The 21,949-nt window shown below is 42.6% G+C and overlaps 1 long non-coding RNA gene across 3 annotated transcripts in view; it reads left to right on the forward strand.

Moving 5' to 3' along the window:
- Window positions 1-21,949, forward strand: part of LOC141139117 (uncharacterized) — a 150,001-nt gene that overhangs the window by 76,518 nt on the left and 51,534 nt on the right. Inside the window, exon 4 of one of the 3 annotated variants that reach the window (XR_012243718.1) lies at window positions 8,710-8,831. The exons of the other annotated variants lie outside the window; for them this stretch is intronic. This is a non-coding gene — a long non-coding RNA (uncharacterized lncRNA). The remainder of the gene's footprint in view (window positions 1-8,709; window positions 8,832-21,949) is intronic. 3 annotated transcript variants of the gene reach the window in all.

Here is a 21,949-nt window from a genome sequence, read left to right on the forward strand (position 1 = left end):
GCCTTTACACACACATAAACTTTAATGGCATCTCAGTCTTATGCCTCTTACAAATGTTCCGATTATCGTACAACGCATCGTTCGCATTTTGTTGCATGAAACTAATATCGAATACAACAGTGCAAAATGGGTGCAAGATTTTTGTCTTACGATTCTGGAAAAATCTTCCGCTGTGCGTAGCTATGTATTTTTAATGATGTCAAATACGTGTGACCCCTGTGTCCTTCTGGTTTATTTTTGTGTTTCCGAGTATGCGTGGTGTTTGTCTATCGACTTTTAGCGGACGCATACTGTACTGATTACACGATTGTCGTACGATGAGCTGTGGTCCGAGCAAAGTTTTTGTGTTTGTCCCTTCGGATTTGGTTGGATGGACTGTCGTGATCGGCTGTCGAAAGCTGTGTACTAACAATCAGATTATCAAACGATCTGTCCGAAAGTGATTTTTATCATCCGATAATCGGAAAGTGTGTACGGGGCATTAGTCTGTTGGGTTTAATATAGAGCTGTACGATTAATCGTTAAAAAAATTGCGATCTCGATTCAACCCCCATCACGATCTCTATGCAGAATTTCCCAATTCATTCATGTAACAAGTGTGTAAAGTTCTCTGCTCACTCAGCTGTCAAATAAAAGGAACTGGGCAGTCTGCCAAGTTTTTTTACAACATTGTCAGTGCTAGTAGAGAACTATTACATTGTAACTTTTCCTTCTTAGATCAAAGCGATTAACTTGGGAGTGTAAATGAAGAAAGTTTAACCACTTAAAGTGTAAACCTTTTTCTGACAAATGGTGGTTGTTGCAATATTTTATAAACTTTAATGAATTAAAAAAAAATTAAACAGTAAAGTTAGCCCAATTTTTTTTGTATAATTTAAAGGAGATGATGTTACGCCGTGAGAATCGTGATCTTTATTCTAAGCAAAAAAATCCTGATTCTCATTTTAGCCAGAATCATGCAGCTCCAGTTCAATGCTGAGTTGGCCCACCCTTTGCAGCTATAACAGCTTCAACTCTTGGGGTTGGCCCTTCCTGTTCCAACATGACTGTGCACCAGTGCACAAAGCAAGGTCCATAAAGACAAGGAGGAGCGAGTTTGGGGTGGAGGAACTTGACTGGCCTGCACAGAGTCCTGACCTCAACCCGATAGAACACCTTTGGGATGAATTAGAGCGTAGACTGTGAGCCAGGCCTTCTCTCCAACATCAGTGCCTGACCTCACAAATGCACTTCTGGAAGAATGGTCAAACATTCCCATAGACACGCTCCTAAATCTTGTGGACATCCTTCCCAGGAGAGCTGAAGCTGTTATAGCTGCAAAGGGTGGTCCAACTTAATACTGAACCCTACAGACTAAGATGGGGATGCCATTAAAGTTCATGTGTGTGTAAAGGCAAGCGTCACAATACTTATGAAAATATAGTGTGTGTGTGTGTGTGTGTGTGTGTGTGTGTGTGTGTGTGTGTGTGTGTGTGTATATATATATATATATGTATATATGTGTGTACATATAGATATTAGAGCTGTACGATTCTGGCTAAAACGAGAATCGCAATTTTTTTGCTTAGAAGTTAGATCACAATTCTCTCACGATTCTCGCGGCGTAACATCATCTTTCACATTAAACAAAATAATTGGGCTAAGTTTACTGTTTCGTTTTTTTTTTTTTTATTCATTGAAGTGTATTTTTCCCAAAAAATGTAGTTTGAAAGACTACTGTGCAAATACAGTGTGACAAAATATTGCAACAATCCCCATTTTATTCTCTAGGGTCTCTGCTAAGAAAATATATATAAGGTTTGGGGGTTCCAAGTAATTTTCTAGCAAAAAAATCTGGTTTTAACTGTAAGAAACAAGTGTCAGAAAAAGGTTTAGACTTTAAGTGGTTAAACTTTCTGCATATTCACACAGAAGTTTTATCCCTTTGATCTAAGCCAGAAGAGTTACAATGTTGTTAAAATCTTGGCAGACTGCCAGAGTAAGCAGAGAACTCTATACTTGTTACATGAAATAATCAAGACACTTTACAACATAGATTGTCAGAGGGGATGAATCGAGATCGTGATCTTTTAACGATTAATTGTGCAGCTCTAATATATATACAGCTGTATATATATATATATATATATATATATATATATATATATATATATATATATATATATATATATATATATATATATATATATATTTATATATATATATATATATATATATATATATATATATATATATATATATATATACACACACACATTTTAAGATTTTTTTTTAAGTTTTTAGCACACTGTGACCAGAGCAATACAGTGTTACCATAGTAACATTGTACTACTTTGGGGAAATTATGAGGATTTGTGTTTTCTTTACAAACTATGATAGCTTATACCAGTGAATTTCACTTTTCACAGATATAAGCAACTATTTTTACAGAATGAAATTGATGTGTATTGTTGTGATTAGCTGTGATTGGACACAACTAATTACATGGTAAAGATGGGCTTTGATTGGCCCTGTCTGTACCATGTGATCACTGTGACCAATCACAGCTAGCAACAAAATTGTACACAATGAATGGCATGAATGCAAGCCATTCATTGTTTAAAAATGTCATGTGGCATTGGTACTCTCAGTGGCCTGATAAAGTGATCTCTCTTCAGCTGTGTCTAGTGGACACAGATGGTGATCGATCGCTCCGCAGCACAGCCTGTGGGGCACTTGCAAGGTGCGTTCCAGGAGGATGTCATATGGTGTACACCCGGAACAACGAGTTTCCCACTCAGCTGTCATTTGCCTGTAGGTTTATTATTAGCCAACCAATGGGCAGAAACATAAAAAAAAAATGTTTGAGTTTGAATATTGATTAATGTGTAGCATATTTTGTATATTTGATTGTCCAAATATTTAAACCAAATGATTTTCTCCTATTAGTCTTGAGTACAGGGACTCAAATAGGTGTGAAGTTTGATACACATGTCAGTGCTATATGGTCAATAATTGTGTTAATACAATTGTGTGTATGTTGTGTAAAGCATCACTAGGGGTAGGTACTGTATGTAAGTGCGTCCACACTGCTTATGTGTATGTATATGCTTGCTGGTGTGTAGGAGAGGGGTTTTTTTTATTTAATACTGTGCTTGCTTAATTATTTATTTTGCTTATTTATTTATTGTCCATTATTTTATTATAGTTTACTCTTTCTTTTATTTTTGCTGGTTTTCCTATTCGCTACTATCTCAAGAGATAAATGCGGGTGCATAAAATGTTTGCAAAAGCTGGAAGCTGTCTTTAAAGTTACCCTGTCACCACAGGGTCACTTGTAGAAGAAAGCCAGTAGAGTTGGGTGAATGGTTCGGGCCGATCAAAAGTTCGGCCTGAACATTGCCTGTTAACCCATTCGGTGAACACCCAAATTTGAGTGGAGCTCCCACCAAGTGCCTCACAAGGCACTGCGTACTGCACAGTGTATTCTAAGCCCTGATTGGGCACTTTACCCAATCAGGGCAAAGTGAATAGCTGCCCTTTGGGTCTGGTATAAATTTGAAGGTGAACCCCATGCCAAAATTTAAAGAAAAAATGGCGTGGGGCCCCCCTTTAAAATCCATGCCGGATCCTTAGGTCTTTTATGGATTTTGAGGGAAACCCCCAAACCAATTTATTTTTTAAATGGCATGGGGACTACCCCAAAATTCATACCAGACCCTTATCCGAGCATGCAGTCTGGCAGGCCAGGAAAGGAGGTGATGAGCGAGCGACCCCTCCCTCCTGAACCATTCCAGGCCACATGCCCTCAACATGGGGTGGTGCTTTGGGGTGGGGGGGGGTCTCTGCCCCCCCCGCTCCAAAGTACCATGTCCCCATGTTTAAGGGCCTCTTCTCCCACAACCCTGGGCTGTGGTTGTGGGGGCCAGCGGACAGGGGGCTTATCGGCTTTAACAAAGAGGCCCCCAGATCCTGCCCCCCCATGTGAATGAGTGTCAAAAAGAAATAAAAACACACAGACACAGTTTTTGACAATCCCTTTATTAAAAATAAAAAGCAATGTCCCCCGATGTAGATCCATCGTTGATCACGACGCCCGTCGCCACTGCCAGACAAGAAAAAAGAAAAAAAGCTCAGCTCATGCTCAGATAAGGGTCTGGTATGGATTTTAGGGAGGCCCCAATACCAAAGGGCCTGGTATGGATTAAACAAATTCACATACACACAAAAACACAATTCACATAAAAACAAACCCATACCATAATAGTGTAGTGATAACCCCTGGAGGGGCTGCTGGAAATACATTCCCTTACCTGTTAGGAGGCTGCCAGCCCTGGTACTAGCTTTAGAAGTACATCAACAAAATTCAACATCAACATAGGCAGGAAGGATGGGGGTGCAGGATACTCAAAACACATACAGGTCTCTGAGGACAGATAGCCTTATAATAATGCAGATCCTAGAGGTGACAGCTAGTTGACCTGAGACCCTATGCGATCATATGATTACCATAGATAATGGAAGTCAGCAGACCTCCACGTCATTCACTACCAAAAGAAAAATTCCCTTGCAAAGTGAAGAGACAATTTTCCTCAACCTCAATAAATCATCACAGCGGTAACCTCTCCATTTTTAGTTACACTGTGTGTTAGGAGAATACCTGTAGTGAGTAGGGACCAATGGTCGAAAGCATCAGGTTAGGCACAGTCATAGTTGGCAACATTGTAAAAAAAATTTTAGGGGCACTTTTTTGGCTGTAGGCGGAGTCTTGTAGTAGTCTTGTAGTAATTAGGGGGGGGGGCATGCGTCTGTGGGCGTGGCACAGGGAACAGAAAAATGTGGCGCGCAAAGCAAAAAATGGGTGTGGTTTACGCGAAATAGTGGGCGTGTCTTAAATAGGCGTGGCTCAAAGGGAGTGTGGTTAGAATCTGAGATGAATGAGGGATGGAGAGGGAAAGGGGGGGAGAGGGATGGAGGGACAGCAGCCCCAGATCCTACACAACAATAGAAATATGTTTATTCTAGAAAGTTTAACAATCAGCAGATAAAGATACTCCAAACACCTGGTGTTAGCGCTTCAATCATCCCGGCGCCATGGTTGTTATGGTGTCAAGATGATTGAAGTGCATTATTTCTATTGTAATATAAAATGAAATCATTCAACTCACCATAATGCTGAATCAGTGGGATCCCTGAGCGTGTCACCTGCCACGTCGCCTGCCACCAGCCGTCCGTCCTTGCATTAGGTGTCCCAGCAGAGTCTGTCCTTACATCAGGTGCCCCCCAGCGGAGCCCCCCTTACATCAGATGTCCCCAGCGGAGCCCCCCCTCACATCAGGAGTCCCCAGCGGAGCCCCCCTCACATCAGGAGTCCCCAGCGGAGCCACCCTCACATCAGGAGTCCCCAGCGGAGCCCCCTCACATCAGGAGTCCCCAGCGGAGCCCCCCCTCACATCAGGTGTCCCCAGCGGAGCCCCCCCTCACATCAGGTGTCCCCAGCGGAGCCCCCCTCACATCAGGAGTCCCCAGCGGAGCCCCCTTCACATCAGGAGTCCCCAGCGGAGTCCCGCCTCACATCAGGAGTCCCCAGGGGAGCACCCCCTCACATCAGGAGTCCTCAGCGGAGCCCCCCCTCACATCAGGATTCCTCAGCGGAGCCCCCCCACACATCAGGAGTCCCCAGCGGAGCCCCCTCTCACATCAGGAGTCCCCAGCAGAGCCCCCCCTCACATCAGGAGTCCTCAGCGGAGCCCCCTCTCACATCAGGATTCCTCTGCGGAGTCCCCTCTCACATCAGGAGTCCTCAGCGGAGCCCTCCTCACATCAGGAGTCCCCAGCGGAGCCCCTTCTCACATCAGGAGTCCCCAGCGGAGCCCCCCTCACATCAGGAGTCCCCAGGGGAGCCCCTCTCACATCAGGAGTCCTCAGCAGAGCCCCCTCACATCAGGAGTCCTCAGCAGAGCCCCCTCTCACATCAGGAGTCCTCACCGGAGCCCCCCTCACATCAGAAGTCCTCAGCGGAGCCCCCTCTCACATCAGGAGTCCTCAGCGGAGCCCCCCTCAGATCAGGAGTCCCCAGCGGAGCCCCCCTCTCACATCAGGAGTCCCCAGCGGAGCCCCCCTCACATCAGGAGTCCCCAGGGGAGCCCCCTCACATCAGTAGTCCTCAGCGGAGCCCCCCTCACATCAGGAGTCCTCAGCGGAGCCCCCTCTCACATCAGGAGTCCCCAGGGGAGCCCCCCTCACATCAGGAGTCCCCAGCGGTGAATCCGCCACCATTACAGAAGGCCAAGGGAGCCGGCCGCATGGTTACAATAGAACCACTGCCCACCCCCGCCCCTTTCCATAACAGACTGGCAGCGAGGAGGAGTGGGGCGGAGTGGGGATGTACGGAGCGGGGCGGAGGGTGGGCGGAGCGCGGGGGGGTGTGCGGCGCCGCAGCAGCTCGGCTTCTATTGAAGACACTCAGCTCCACTCCACTTCTGGTCTTCTCAAAAATGGCGACCGGCGGAGACATTGTCTTGGACCTCTAGCGGCGGCGGCGAAAAATCCGGAAAAAGTGAATTTTTCGGGACATTCCCCGGGAATTAATAAAATCGGGAAAAGAGTCTAAATCCGGGGAATGTCCCGGGAAATTCGGGACTGATGGTAAGTATGCACAGTTCTCAGTTTTTAAGATGTTGAATTGTCTGAACAGATGACTAGATAGATGATCAGTATCGGAGTCACAAACCAAGGTCGGTGCAGGATGAAGAGTTTCGTAGTCGGGGGTCACAAGCCAAGGTCGATTCCAAGTAGCAGTAGAGATAGCTCGAGGCAGCGCGCAGGATAATATGTGAAAATGTGAGTAAAAAAGGGCGCTAAATACGCTGCTATATTTGTGCTAAAATTACTTAGAAAATTAAATTATATAATTGTGCTATAATTACTTAATTATTAAACTTATCGTGAATAAATTGTGGCAGATATAATCCATAAAAACAATCATGCAGTAGTCCTAAAGAAATAACAGGTCCACATACTGCATTATGAATATAAGAAGCTGGTATGGAACACAGATAAAACAAAGGAATCTCTGGTAAGATGATTATCTCCTTTATAGATGGAGTTCAACATATGTTACGATTGCACTCTATATCAGCTCACTGTTTTTGTTGGTAATCCGCTGTTAATCCTCTCCGGTGTTGTATTTCAATCATGCAATCAAAACAGAAAAAACATTCATTGCGCAATGAACTTTTCACTATCTTCTTGGCAATACACTAGATACACTCACTTGTATCCATCTGATATAATAGCGCATAGAACAGTCAGCCGCCCACCAACGATCTCCTGTCGTGCTGAGCTGCGAGTATCACTACGGCACTATGGATGATGTCACTTGGCTTCTCCCGACGTGTTGCGTCACATGTCACGTGACTTTATCAAGGGTTTAACAGCGGATTACCAACAAAAACAGTGAGCTGATATAGAGTGCAATCGTTATGAAATTGCTCTTATTTTGCAGCTTTATTAGCAATCGCACTTCTGGAAGAGTTTAGACAAAATTTGGTGCCCATTTGTAAAGTCAGGTAGTGATGATGAATGAGAAGACCTAGGGTACAATCAGTGTTCCAAATCATCCCAAAGGTGTTCAGTATGGTTGAGATTGGGGCTCTGTGCATTTCTTGGCATTCTGACTGTGGTAAGGTGGCTTAGGAAGGTCAATAATGGGGTTGGCTTATGTTTTAGCCCCCCTCACCATAAAAATCAGGGTTCCCAGTGGTTTTTGGTCAGTTTATGTTGGAGATACTTGGGGTATATAGGGAGAGCTCACAGAGTGTTTAAATCAAAACATTTATTTCAAGTTTTAAACAAGAACTGGAGGGTTAAAGTATCAGATTTTAGTTTCAAACAAGGCCTGGTGGATTAAAAAATCCAAAAAAAAATTTTTTTTTGACTCTTAAGCACTTAGGTGTTAATTGCTGTGCATTTCCCTTTTGGGTAGATTCACCCTTTCTTTTTGCCCTGGTCACCATTAGACATGTGTGTTTCGTTTTGTTATGATTTGTTTTTCTAACAGAAATTTTAGTTTTCGGAGATTCGGATGTATACAAATCTCTGAACAGACAAATGTCAATGAATTCAAATAATTAAATTAGCAGATTCATTTGTTTCATTTGTTTCATTCGGATGACATTACATGATAGTAGTTCAGGCCCATGGGTAAATTAATTAACTTTTCAAATTAGTTCAATAATTCGGATTCAGATAACAAATGGATCCAAATCTCATTCCATTCATTAATTCGGATGCACATGATGCCAGTGAATATTGTCCAATCAGCTCATGCCCTTTTTCTTGGTGGGTTTGGAATAGCGTCCAAAAATATTGAATCCTTTCTATTCAAATCCATCCGATTCAATAATATTGCAAATACGTAGCAATCTTATGGAACAGCTGCAACATTTTTTGGGGGGTGAGATGTCAGTGGGGAATGACCAATGTGTGTTGGATGATGTTACATATGCTGTTTGTGTGGTGAATTGTGAGTACTGCATGTCATGTGCATTCTAGGGGTGGCATCTCATTGGGGAAAGACCAATTTGTGTGGCGGAATCTCACAAATGTGTGATGTCACTGCAGGAGCATGCTCTGTTCAGCTAAGTTCTAGAGTGGAATCCATCAATAACACATGACATGACAGTGAAATCAGAACTTACACATTATATCCATTCATCTTAATTGCAGGTTAAAATGGGACGTGCCATCTTGACATTGCTGTGCCTTTGGAGTTGCATCACAACAGTCACATTGCTTACTGATATGCAAGTTCACAGGGCGACGGAGTACATCAAAGCCACCTTTAATCTGTAAGCATTGTTACTCGTTTGTGTAATATTTACATTAATTATAGCTAAAGAAAACCTGCCAGATAATCTCCAAGGGAAATAAAAGAGTGTTTGATAGAGGAAAGAGAGGAGAAGAAGGAAGGAAGGAGGTGTTTTGTACTAGACATACTGTAGAATCTAGGGGTGGTTACTTATTTTTACTTCATGGCAAATACATTTTACTACTATTGACATTCTGATTACTACAGGCCGATCTTATCCTGTAGTATGGGGAAAGAAATGACGTCCAATAATTTGAAATTAGAGACCACCAGTCACTAGCCTTGTGGCTAAATAAAAGCTTGTGTCAAAGAGCATTGTGCTTGTGAAGATGGAATCAGTTTGACATCAGTTTTAGATGCTTCTGAGATCCATCAGAGTTTGTTTACAGGTACATTTGATCTGCATTTGGCCTTTTTCAAGCAAGTTTTGGATTGCCATATTCAAGAGTATTGCTACAACATTGAAAGTGTAGAGTATTTTCTAAAATGTCTATGTATGATGTAACGTTACCAGTGTTCTCCACTGGAAACACCTAAACTTAATCAATGGGAGGTTAGCACACATACGTTTAGTCATATAGTGTAGCTTTAGGGATTAGTATGTTCAGTTTTGACTGGGAAGGTAGCTAAACATCTTAAAATCTGTTATAAAGGCAGTTTATAAAATTGAATTTTTCCAAAAAATGATAATTCAAAGACTAGGAAAGAATCTTGCACATGCATGAAGAATTAGTTAAACTACAGAGACACAATGGTGGTTGTAAATAAAACATTTCAGTGGTCTTCTTCAGTATTCTGTACTGGATCAATTAATTTTCATTCAATTAAAAAAATAAAAATAAAGTTAGCAGCATAGTGACGCAATACAGGAATACATGGCAACAGGAATACATTTTGAAGGAACATGAAAACATGTGAAGAGATGCACATGTAAACTAGTTGCAGGTTGGGAGTTTTTCAAAAATATTAAAACTCAGTATTAAAGCTCAGTTTATCTTTCTATGTAAATCAGTTAGACCGCAAACTGTGCACTGAAAAGCATTAAATCACATTCATAGGTGTGAGCAGCCTATTGCATTAGGGTGTGCACCTCAAACAGAACCTCAAACACACATGCCGATAGATAGATAGATAGATAGATAGATAGATAGATAGATAGATAGATAGATAGATAGATAGATAGATAGATAGATAGATAGATAGATAGATAGATAGATAGATAGATAGATCATCTCACAAAGGTGAGTACACCCCTCACATTTTTGTAAATATTTTATTATACCTTTTCATGTGACAACACTGAAGAAATTACATTTTTCTACACATGTAAAGTAGTGAGTGCACAGCTTGTATAACAGTGTAAATTTGCTGTCCCCTCAAAATAACTCAACACACAGCCATTAATGTCTAAACCGCTGGCAACAAAAGTGAGTACACCCCTAAATGAAAATGTCCAAATTGGGCCCAATTAGCCATTTTCCCTCCCCAGTGTCACGCGACTCGTTACTGTTACAAGTTCTCAGGTCTGAATGGGGAGCAGGTGTGTTAAATTTGGTATTATTACTCTCATTCTCTCATACTGGTCATTGGAAGTTCAACATGGCACCTCATGGCAAAAAACTCTCTGAGGATCTGAAAAAAAGAATTGTTGCTCTACATAAAGATGGCCTAGGCTATAAGAAGATTGCCAAGGCCCTGAAACTGAGCTGCAGCATGGTGGCCTAGACCATACAGCGGTTTAACAGGAGAGGTTCCACTCAGAACAGGCCTTGCCATGGTCGACCTAAGAAGTTGAGTGCACGTGTTCAGCGTCCTATCCAGAGGTTGTCTTTGGGAAATAAACGTATGAGTGCTGCCAGAATTGCTGCAGAGGTTGAAGGGGTGGGGGGGTCAGCCTGCCAGTGCTCAGACCATACACTGCATCAAATTGATCTGCATGGCTGTCGTCCCAGAAGGAATCCTCTTCTAAAGATGATGCACAAAAAAGCCCGCAAACAGTTTGCTGAAGACAAGCAGACTAAGGACATGGATTACTGGAACCATGTCCTGTGGTCTGATGAGACCAAGATAAACTTATTTGGTACAGATAGTGTCAAGCGTGTGTTGCGGCAACCAGGTGAGGAGTACAAAGAAAAGTGTGTCTTGCCTACAGTCAAGCATGGTGGTGGGAGTGTCATGGTCTGGAGCTGCATGAGTGCTGCCAGCACTGGTGAGCTACAGTTCATTGAGGGAACCATGAATGCCAACATGTACTGTGACATACTGAAGCAGAGTATTATCCCCTCTCCTCGGAGACTGGGCTGCAGGGCAGTTTTCCAACATGATAACAACCCCAAACACACCTCCAAGTCGACCACTGCCTTGCTAAAGAAGCTGAGGTTAAAGGTGATGGACTGGCCAAGCATGTCTCCAGACTTAAACCCTATTGAGCACCTGTGGGGCATCCTCAAACGGAAGGTGGTGGCGCGTAAGGTCTCTAACATACACCAGCTCTGTGATGTCGTCATGGAGGAGTAGAAGAGGACTCCAGTGGCCACCTGTGAAGCTCTGGTGAACTCCATGCCCAAGAGGGTTAAGGCAGTGCTGGAAAATAATGGTGGCCACACAAAATATTGACACTTTGGGCCCAATATGGAAATTTTCACTTAGGGGTGTACTCACTTTTGTTGCCAGCAGTTTAGACAATAATGGCTGTGTGTTGAGTTATTTTGAGGGAACAAAAAATTTACACTGTTATACAAGCTGTACATTTACTACTTTACATTGTAGCAAAGTATCATTTCTTCAGTGTTGTCACATGAAAAGATATAATAAAATATTTACAAAAATGTGAGAGGTGTACTCACTTTTGTGAGATACTGTGTATATATAGTATTTATTTCACACAAACACACAGAACTCTTTGTACTGAATAGTGATCCGGCCCTTTCTTCTCCATGAAAACAGCCAGATTAGTAAGTAAAAGCAGCACACTTTACACATTGTTAGACACACAGTTAACCCCTTATTGCCCCTTGATGGTAACCCTTTCCCCGGCTAGCGTCATTAGTACAGTGTATAGTATTATCACTGATCACTGTATTCGTGTCACTAGTGACATCAGTGTCAATTTGTGACCCTTCCAGCTAGTGTCAGTTAGTACCAGATTGCCCACAGAGGGGCTGAGTGCCCCCTTACTTCAGAATCATGGCACAGTGCCTTCTTACTTCAGCATCCTGGCACAGTGTCCCATACATCAGAGCATGGCACAATGCCCCTTTACATCAGAATCCTGCCACAGTTCCCCCTTACATCAGAGCATGGCACAGTGCCCCCTTACATCAGAGAATGGCACAGTGCCCCCTGACATCAGAATCCTGGTACAGTGCCTCTTACATCAGAATCCTGGCACAGTGCCCCCTTACCTCAGAGAATGGCACAGAGCCCCCTTACATCAGAGAATGGCACAGTGTCCCTTACACAAGAGAATGGCACAGTGCCCTCTTACATCAGAATCCTGGCACGGTGCCCCCTTACCTAAGAGAATGGCACAATGCCCCTTACATCAGAGCATGGCACAGTGCACCCTTACATCAGAATCCAGGTACAGTGCCCCTTATATCAGAGAATGGCACAATGCCCCCTTACATCAGAATCCCGGCACAGTGCCCCTGACATCAGAAACCTGGCACAGTGCCCCTGACATCAGAGAATGGTGTTAGCTGTACAAGAAATCAACTTGGCAGCTCCTGGAAGGGGGGGACAAATGGTGGAGAAAGGGGAGGGAGATGGGGGACTGTTCACTCACCGGAGGCTGGTATCTGCAGGATCAGAATCAGTGTAGCAGCCCCCACAGATCTGCCAGCTGCGGGGCAGACACAGGAGATGGGGGCTGGAGGATCAAGCCCTCTCTCCTCTCCTGTTCGTGCTGTTTGGGGGGAGGAAGGGGGGATTTCTGCTGACTGTGTATTGTAAGGGAAGTGAAATCTACCCTCCTAGATTCGGCCATGATCCCCACTAGATGCTGCTGACCTCCTATCCTATGAAAGCAGAAGAGGCACTGGAGGGCAGGCGGAGTGCATAGTGCCACTTGCCACGCCTCCTGCCACCAGATGTCATCAGGTGTACCCAGCAGAGTCCCTCTTTACACCAGGCATTCCCAGCAGAGTTCCTCCTTACATCAGGTGCCCCCAGCGGAGTCCCTCCTTACATCAGGTTTCCCCAGCGGAGTCACTCCTTACATCAGGCATTCCCAGCAGAGTCTCTCCTTACATCAGGTGTCCCCAGCGGAGTCCCTTCATACATCAAGTGACCCCAGTTGAGTCCCCCTTAGATCAGGTGTCCCCAGTGGAGTCCCCCTTTACATCAGGTATCCCCCAGCGGTGTCCCCTTACATCAGGTGTCCCCCAGTGGAGCCCCCCCTTACATCAGGTGTCCCCCAGTGGAGCCCCTATTACATCAGGTATGCCCCAGCGGTGTCCCCCTTACATCAGGTATCCCAAAGTGGTGTCCCCCTTTTTTTAATGTTGTCCCCCCAGTGGAGCCCCCTTTACATCAGGTGTCCCCCAGTGGTGCCCGCTTTACATCAGTTGTCCCCCAGTGGAGCCCCCTTTACATCAGGTATCCCCCAGCGGAGTCCCTCCTTACATCAGGTGTCCCCAGTGGAGTCCCTCCTTACATCAGGCATTCCCAGTAGAGTCCCTCTTTACACCAGGCATTCCCAGCAGAGTCTCTCCTTACATCAGGTGTCCCCAGCGGAGTCCCTTCATACATCAGGTGCCCCCAGCGGAGCCCCCCTTAACATAGTTACATAGTTACATAGTCAGGTTGAAAAAAGACACAAGTCCATCTAGTTCAACCATAAAAAAAAAATTATACCATCCCATATACCCAATCCTATACCCACAGTTGTTCTGGAGGAAGACGGAAAAAACCCCAGAAAAGCATGATCCAATTTGCTACAGCAGGGGAAAAAATTCCTTCCTGATCCCAGAGAGGCAATCAGATTTTCCCTGGATCAACTTTACCTATAAATGTCAGTAACCTTAGGAAAGAATCCAGGCCTTTCTTAAAGCAATCTACTGAGCTGGCCAGAACCACCTCTGGAGGGAGTCTATTACACATTTCAAGGCTCTTACTGTGAAGAAACCCGTCCGTATTTGGAGATAAAATCTCTTTTCCTCTAGACATAAAGAGTGCCCCCTTGTCCTCTGTGTTGACCGTAAAGTGAATAACTCAACAACAAGTTCACTATATGGATCCTTTATATATTTATACATGATGATCATATCCCCCCTTAATCTCCACTTCTCAAGAGAGAATAAATTCAGTTCCTCTAATCTTTCCTCATAGCTGAGCTCCTCCATGCCTCTTATCAGTTTGGTTGCCCTTCTCTGCACTTTCTCCAGTTCCCCCATATCCCTTTTGAGAACTGGTGCCCAAAATTGAACTGCATATTCCAGATGAGGTCTTACTAATGATTTGTACAGGGCAAAATGATATCTCTCTCTCTCTGGAGTCCATACCTCTCTTATACAAGAAAGGACTTTGCTCGCTTTGGAAACCGCAACTTGGCATTGCATGTTATTATTGAGCTTATGATCTACCAAAACCCCCAGATCCTTCTCCACCATTGATTCCCCCAGTTGTACTCCCCCTAGTATGTATGATGCATGCATATTCTTAGCCCCCAAGTGCATAACTTTACACTTCTCAACATTAAACCTCATCTGCCACATAGTTGCCCAATTAGACAGTGCACTGAGGTCGGCTTGTAAATTGGAGACATCTTGTAAGGTCGTTATTCCACTGCATAGCCTAGTGTCATCTGCAAAGACTGAAATGGTACTTTTAATCCCAGACCCTATATAATTTATAAAGATATTAAAAAGTAGGGATCCCAGCACTGAACCTTGGGGTACACCACTGATCACCTTAGACCATTCAGAGTAAGAATCATTAACCACTACTCTCTGAATTCGGTCTTTTTGCCAGTTTTCTATCCATTTACAAACTGATATTTCCAAGCCTGTAGACTTTACCTTACACATGAGCCGTGTGTGCGGAACTGTATCGAACGCTTTTGCAAAATCCAAGTAAACCACGTCCACAGCCACTCCTCTGTCCAAGGTTTTACTTACCTCCTCATAAAAAGAAATCAGGTTTGTTTGACAACTTCTGTCTTTCATGAATCCATGCTGTCTGTTGCTTAAAATATTTTTTTTCAGCAAGAACTTGTCTTTGTGGTCTTTTATTAAACTCTCCAGTATCTTCCCAACTATAGAAGTTAAACTAACAGGTCTATAGTTACTTGGTAATTTGGTAGTCTTTACATCAGGTATCCCCCAGCGGTGTCCCCCTTACATTAGGTGTCCCCCATTGGAGCCCCCTATACATCAGGTGTCCCCCAGTGGAGCCCCTTTTACATCAGGTTGCCCCCCAGCGGTGTCCCCCTTACATCAGGTGTCCCCCAGCGGTGTTCCTCTTACATCAGGTATCCCCCAGTGGTGTCCCCCTTGCATCAGGTGTCCCCCAGTGGAGCCCCCTTTACATCAGGTATCCCCTAGTGGAGCCCCATTTACATTAGGTGTCTCCAGTGGAGCCCCCTTGACAGCAGGTATCCCCGCAGCGGAGTCTCCGCCGCCATTACAGAAGACCATAAGTAACAGGCCCAGTGGAACAAAATAGAGACGGAGCCAGCTGGGTGGTTGCCAATAAAAATTGAGCTGCGGCGCCGCCCACCCCCCACTCCGTGGCCTTTCCCACAACAGGTCACAGACAGACCGGCAGCGGGGCGGGGCATACGCGGCAACTCAATTTCTATTGGCAGCCACCGGGCCGGGTCCGCTTCCTCTTTCTCCTCAGCATTACTTCTGGTCTTCTGTAAAATGGTGGCCAGCGGAGACATTGTCACGCTAAAACGCTAAAATTAGGAAAAAGGTCTAAATCCCGGAAATTCGGAACAGTTGGCAAGTATGGGACAGTAGTGATAGGTCTGTGGGGTATATGAATTATCTAAATTCCCCTTATAGTATGAGTGATACCCCAGCAAACACAAAATATGTCTACTAATCATATAACACACGTCAAATGTCGCACAGCATAGATAATTCTACAGCATCTGGAGAAAAAGCCAGAGGCTATATTCCATTATGTGCATTTGCTAAAAGCCATATACCAATGCGGTGATGTGCGTATAGGTTATGTGTATTAAATTAATACCCTATGCGTTTTGGGTATAGCTTAAAATCGCATACAAACAAAACAGCTAATAAAAAACATTCAGCAACTAGATTTCCAACATATATTATGACAGTCCATATACTGATGTTCCTATGGCAATTTCAGATTCCCAATGGTGACTTTGGTGATGAATCAATTTGTCAGGTGACTCTCGTGCTCCCCCTGTTGGTTGCCTACTCACCAGCTTCCAGAACCCCACCAGGGGTATACCGCATATGGTGTAATATGTTGGGTCACTTCTCTGGCTGTTTCATCTGGTAAATCTTGCTGTAATCAGCTCCACAGACCCCACGACGGGGAAATGCTCCTGTGCCTTCTAGCTGTTATATATTGTGCTGGATTACTCCTATATTTTTTCTCTTCCCATCCATAGGGGCGCTGCTTCCACTCATATATTCAAAAAGAAAGGAAAAGCTTCCATGGCGTAATAAAGTATAAACACTTTATTTAAAATATATATAAAAGCCCACACAGCAAAAAAAACTGGGCTAAAAATAGTGAATTCAAACAGGCAGGGCTAAATCACAAAAATAATTTGCAGAGTAAAAATTAAAATTAAAAAATAAAAAAGAAAGAAAAAATCAGGCGCTATTGTATGCCTCTGTCCAGATGGATTAGGACAGCAATAGACCTGAGCAGTACAAACTTTTGTTAAAAAGTCCCTCCTATCAGTCATAAGTAGCGAGGTGGGGGTATGTAACCACCAGCCGCTCACAGCGTCCTCCTCTCTCGTATGCCCTGGAGCTGACTGACAGAGCGTGATGCCGTTGTGCGCGCTTCATCACATGACGTCCTCAGCAACGGTATCACACTCATGCTTCTGTTGGATTTTATAGGGAGAGGGTGTGCTTGCACAGCCCTCGCTTTAGACTACAAAGCTATGGAGATAGATACATCCACTCCAAAGCCAATACCTAATAATACAACAAATTGATCTCCCATTCACTTTATGTTAGACCTTTTATGCAATCTATATATCTGTATTACTATATTATTATCTATACATGGGTTTTGAAAGCGCTCTCCATTAACCAGAATCAGTTATAATATACAATACTCCCCCTGCTGGTTCAAAAACAGAAACCAGCAATACAAGTCAATTCTGTATAGTACTAGTACAAGGGAAATTCCTGAGTAATATCTCATATGAAATTAATATCATACTTAAACATGGACATACGGGTACAGCCACATTCCCAACATATATTATTTACATGCTAACCCCCACTTTTCTATCATAAAAAATTATATGTTGCAAATTAATAATGACATAAAATTATATGTTATATCAGGAGGTCTGATCTCTCACAGATTGAATAGTGTAAATTCCATAAGACATAAATCTAAAAAATCTGAAAATAACTAAAAATAATTATGTATATAAATGTGTATATAATGTGAATATTAGTGTCATGTGTTAATAACACCCATGTGCAAATGAGTAAGTGTGTTGGTAAGTATCATCACCAGATTTTGACACTATGCCATACATGATCTATTTAAGAATTCTACCTAGTAGAGATTGTATCCTGATTATATAAATATATAATATATACTATAAAGTGTATGTGCCTTATTCAAACTAAACCACCCATAGTATTAGGCGTGTAAGTGACCTTAACTATATGTGAAAGGTGTGCCCCTATGGGTAGTTTAGAGAACAAATCATAAATAACTAATTATTATGTGTACAACCAGTGCCTATAGAGTTATATTTACATATATCTATATATGAGTTACGTTAATTTATAAGAGGGGGAGAACCAGGCTTATAGGGACCTAACTGTAATTCCTACATGTCAAATTAAGAGGGGATTAACTATACCCCACATTCACGTAAAGGTAGAGAGAACCTGAGCATATCAGGAATCAGCTATGAAACAGTTCAAATCTATATCCAGGTTGAGGCCCCTAGGCGCCAGGGACCTCAACCTGTATATCCAAGCCGTTTCATTCTGTGAAATGAGGGTGGTCTTATTCCCTCCTCTCCAGTGATCTTTAATGGAATCGATACCATAAAAGATTAACCCTGATGGGTCCCTTTTGTGCACTTGATCAAAGTGACGTGACAGATTGTGTTTAGGGAAACCTTTCCTTATGTTCTGGATATGCTCTCGAATACGTACATGTAAGGGCCGAGTAGTTCTACCCACATATTGGAGGTGGCAAGGGCATTCGATAACGTACGTTACGTGAGTACTATGACACGTAATCAAGTTTCTGATTTTATATTCTTTCTGATCGACCTTTGATCTAAAGGTTTCTCTCCTCCTGGGTACCTTCTTACTAACCCTGCAGGGTAAGCATCTTTGGCATTTATAAAAGCCTTTTAGGTTAGGGAAAATCTCTATTTGCTTGGGAGGATCGGTAACATTATGGACCAGGTGGTCACGAAGGTTGGGGGCTCTTCTGTAGACAAAATTAGGTTTGTTCGGTAGTATCTTGGCCAGCACTCTATCCTCCTTGAGGATAGGCCAATACTTCCTGATAATTTGTTCTAAACTTTTATATTGACTATTAAATCCCGTTATGAACGCTGTGTCCATTACTTTGTTTTTTCTTATGTTTTTCGTGAATAGTTGTCTTCTATTCATACCTGCTACAATCGCTTTCAGTTTTACCAGTTCGTCCTTTTTATAGCCTTTTTCACAGAATTGCTCAATCAGCCCATCTGCTTGGGCCAGAAAATCCTTGATGTTGTTGCAGTTTCTGCGTAATCTCAGTAGCTGTCCTTTAGGGATATTTCTCTTCCATTGTGGATGATGGCAGCTCGTGGTGGGTATATACCCATTTTTATCAGTGGCCTTGAAGTACGTTTTGGTATACAATCTATCTTCATTCTTGAAGATCACTAAATCTAAATATTCAATATGTTGGTGGTTCCATTTCCCAGTAAAGGTAAGGCCATATCTATTATTGTTGAGATTATTTAGAAACTGTTCAAACTCTTCTGGTGTTCCTTCCCAGATTATAAACAAGTCGTCAATGTACCTCCGATAGAACTTGAGGTGGGGGTTGCTTCCTGTGTATAGATACTCCTCCTCCCACATATTCATCAGGAGGTTTGCTACGCTCGGTGCGTAGCGTGACCCCATTGCGACTCCTTTCTGTTGGACATAATAGTTGCTATTGTACCAGAAGTAGTTGCAACTCATTGCCAATTCTAGGCCTTCCAGTATATAATTGATTTGTGGTTGTCTCATCTCTGTGTGTTCATGTAAGGCTTTCTCCACACCATGTAGGCCATCTTTTTGCACAATACTGGTGTAGAGAGAATTAACGTCAATTGTTAATTGTTAAGGCCTTCGTACAAAAAGGGAAAGATAGTGGAATACTCAACACCCAGGAAGCTGAATACCTCATATCCAATTCTACCAAGATCCCGGTCATATATTATACCCCCAAGATTCATAAAAGGCTGGAGAAGCCCCCTGGAAGACCCATAGTTAGTGGGATAAATTCAATTTTCTCAAGGTTGGGTGAATACTTAGACAAATTTTTGAAACCAATGGTATGCAAGGGTAAATCCTATCTACGTGACAGCTCACAACTCTTGCAAGACCTACAAGAAATTAGAGGAGCTCAGAATTACATACTTGCTACAATTGACGTTAATTCTCTCTACACCAGTATTGTGCAAAAAGATGGCCTACATGGTGTGGAGAAAGCCTTACATGAACACACAGAGATGAGACAACCACAAATCAATTATATACTGGAAGGCCTAGAATTGGCAATGAGTTGCAACTACTTCTGGTACAATAGCAACTATTATGTCCAACAGAAAGGAGTCGCAATGGGGTCACGCTACGCACCGAGCGTAGCAAACCTCCTGATGAATATGTGGGAGGAGGAGTATCTATACACAGGAAGCAACCCCCACCTCAAGTTCTATCGGAGGTACATTGACGACCTGTTTATAATCTGGGAAGGAACACCAGAAGAGTTTGAACAGTTTCTAAATAATCTCAACAATAATAGATATGGCCTTACCTTTACTGGGAAATGGAACCACCAACATATTGAATATTTAGATTTAGTGATCTTCAAGAATGAAGATAGATTGTATACCAAAACGTACTTCAAGGCCACTGATAAAAATGGGTATATACCCACCACGAGCTGCCATCATCCACAATGGAAGAGAAATATCCCTAAAGGACAGCTACTGAGATTACGCAGAAACTGCGACAACATCGAGGATTTTCTAGCCCAAGCAGATGGGCTGATTGAGCAATTCTGTGAAAAAGGCTATAAAAAGGACGAACTGGTAAAACTGAAAGCGATTGTAGCAGGTATGAATAGAAGACAACTATTCACGAAAAACATAAGAAAAAACAAAGTAATGGACACAGCGTCCATAACGGGATTTAATAGTCAATATAAAAGTTTAGAACAAATTATCAGGAAGTATTGGCCTATCCTCAAGGAGGATAGAGTACTGGCCAAGATACTACCGAACAAACCTAATTTTGTCTACAGAAGAGCCCCCAACCTTCGTGACCACCTGGTCCATAATGTTACCGATCCTCCCAAGCAAATAGAGATTTTCCCTAACCTAAAAGGCTTTTATAAATGCCAAAGATGCTTACCCTGCAGGGTTAGTAAGAAGGTACCCAGGAGGAGAGAAACCTTTAGATCAAAGGTCGATCAGAAAGAATATAAAATCAGAAACTTGATTACGTGTCATAGTACTCACGTAACGTACGTTATCGAATGCCCTTGCCACCTCCAATATGTGGGTAGAACTACTCGGCCCTTACATGTACGTATTCGAGAGCATATCCAGAACATAAGGAAAGGTTTCCCTAAACACAATCTGTCACGTCACTTTGATCAAGTGCACAAAAGGGACCCATCAGGGTTAATCTTTTATGGTATCGATTCCATTAAAGATCACTGGAGAGGAGGGAATAAGACCACCCTCATTTCACAGAATGAAACGGCTTGGATATACAGGTTGAGGTCCCTGGCGCCTAGGGGCCTCAACCTGGATATAGATTTGAACTGTTTCATAGCTGATTCCTGATATGCTCAGGTTCTCTCTACCTTTACGTGAATGTGGGGTATAGTTAATCCCCTCTTAAGTTGACATGTAGGAATTACAGTTAGGTCGCTATAAGCCTGGTTCTCCCCCTCTTATAAATTAACGTAACTCATATATAGATATATGTAAATATAACTCTATAGGCACTGGTTGTACACATAATAATTAGTTATTTATGATTTGTTCTCTAAACTACCCATAGGGGCACACCTTTCACATATAGTTAAGGTCACTTACACGCCTAATACTATGGGTGGTTTAGTTTGAATAAGGCACATACACTTTATAGTATATATTATATATTTATATAATCAGGATACAATCTCTACTAGGTAGAATTCTTAAATAGATCATGTATGGCATAGTGTCAAAATCTGGTGATGATACTTACCAACACACTTACTCATTTGCACATGGGTGTTATTAACACATGACACTAATATTCACATTATATACACATTTATATACATAATTATTTTTAGTTATTTTCAGATTTTTTAGATTTATGTCTTATGGAATTTACACTATTCAGTCTGTGAGAGATCAGACCTCCTGATATAACATATAATTTTATGTCATTATTAATTTGCAACATATAATTTTTTATGATAGAAAAGTGGGGGTTAGCATGTAAATAATATATGTTGGGAATGTGGCTGTACCCGTATGTCCATGTTTAAGTATGATATTAATTTCATATGAGATATTACTCAGGAATTTCCCTTGTACTAGTACTATACAGAATTGACTTGTATTTCTGGTTTCTGTTTTTGAACCAGCAGGGGGAGTATTGTATATTATAACTGATTCTGGTTAATGGAGAGCGCTTT

The sequence above is a fragment of the Aquarana catesbeiana genome, linkage group LG04 (genome assembly GCF_042186555.1).
Source record: "Aquarana catesbeiana isolate 2022-GZ linkage group LG04, ASM4218655v1, whole genome shotgun sequence".
Lineage (NCBI taxonomy): Eukaryota > Metazoa > Chordata > Amphibia > Anura > Ranidae > Aquarana > Aquarana catesbeiana.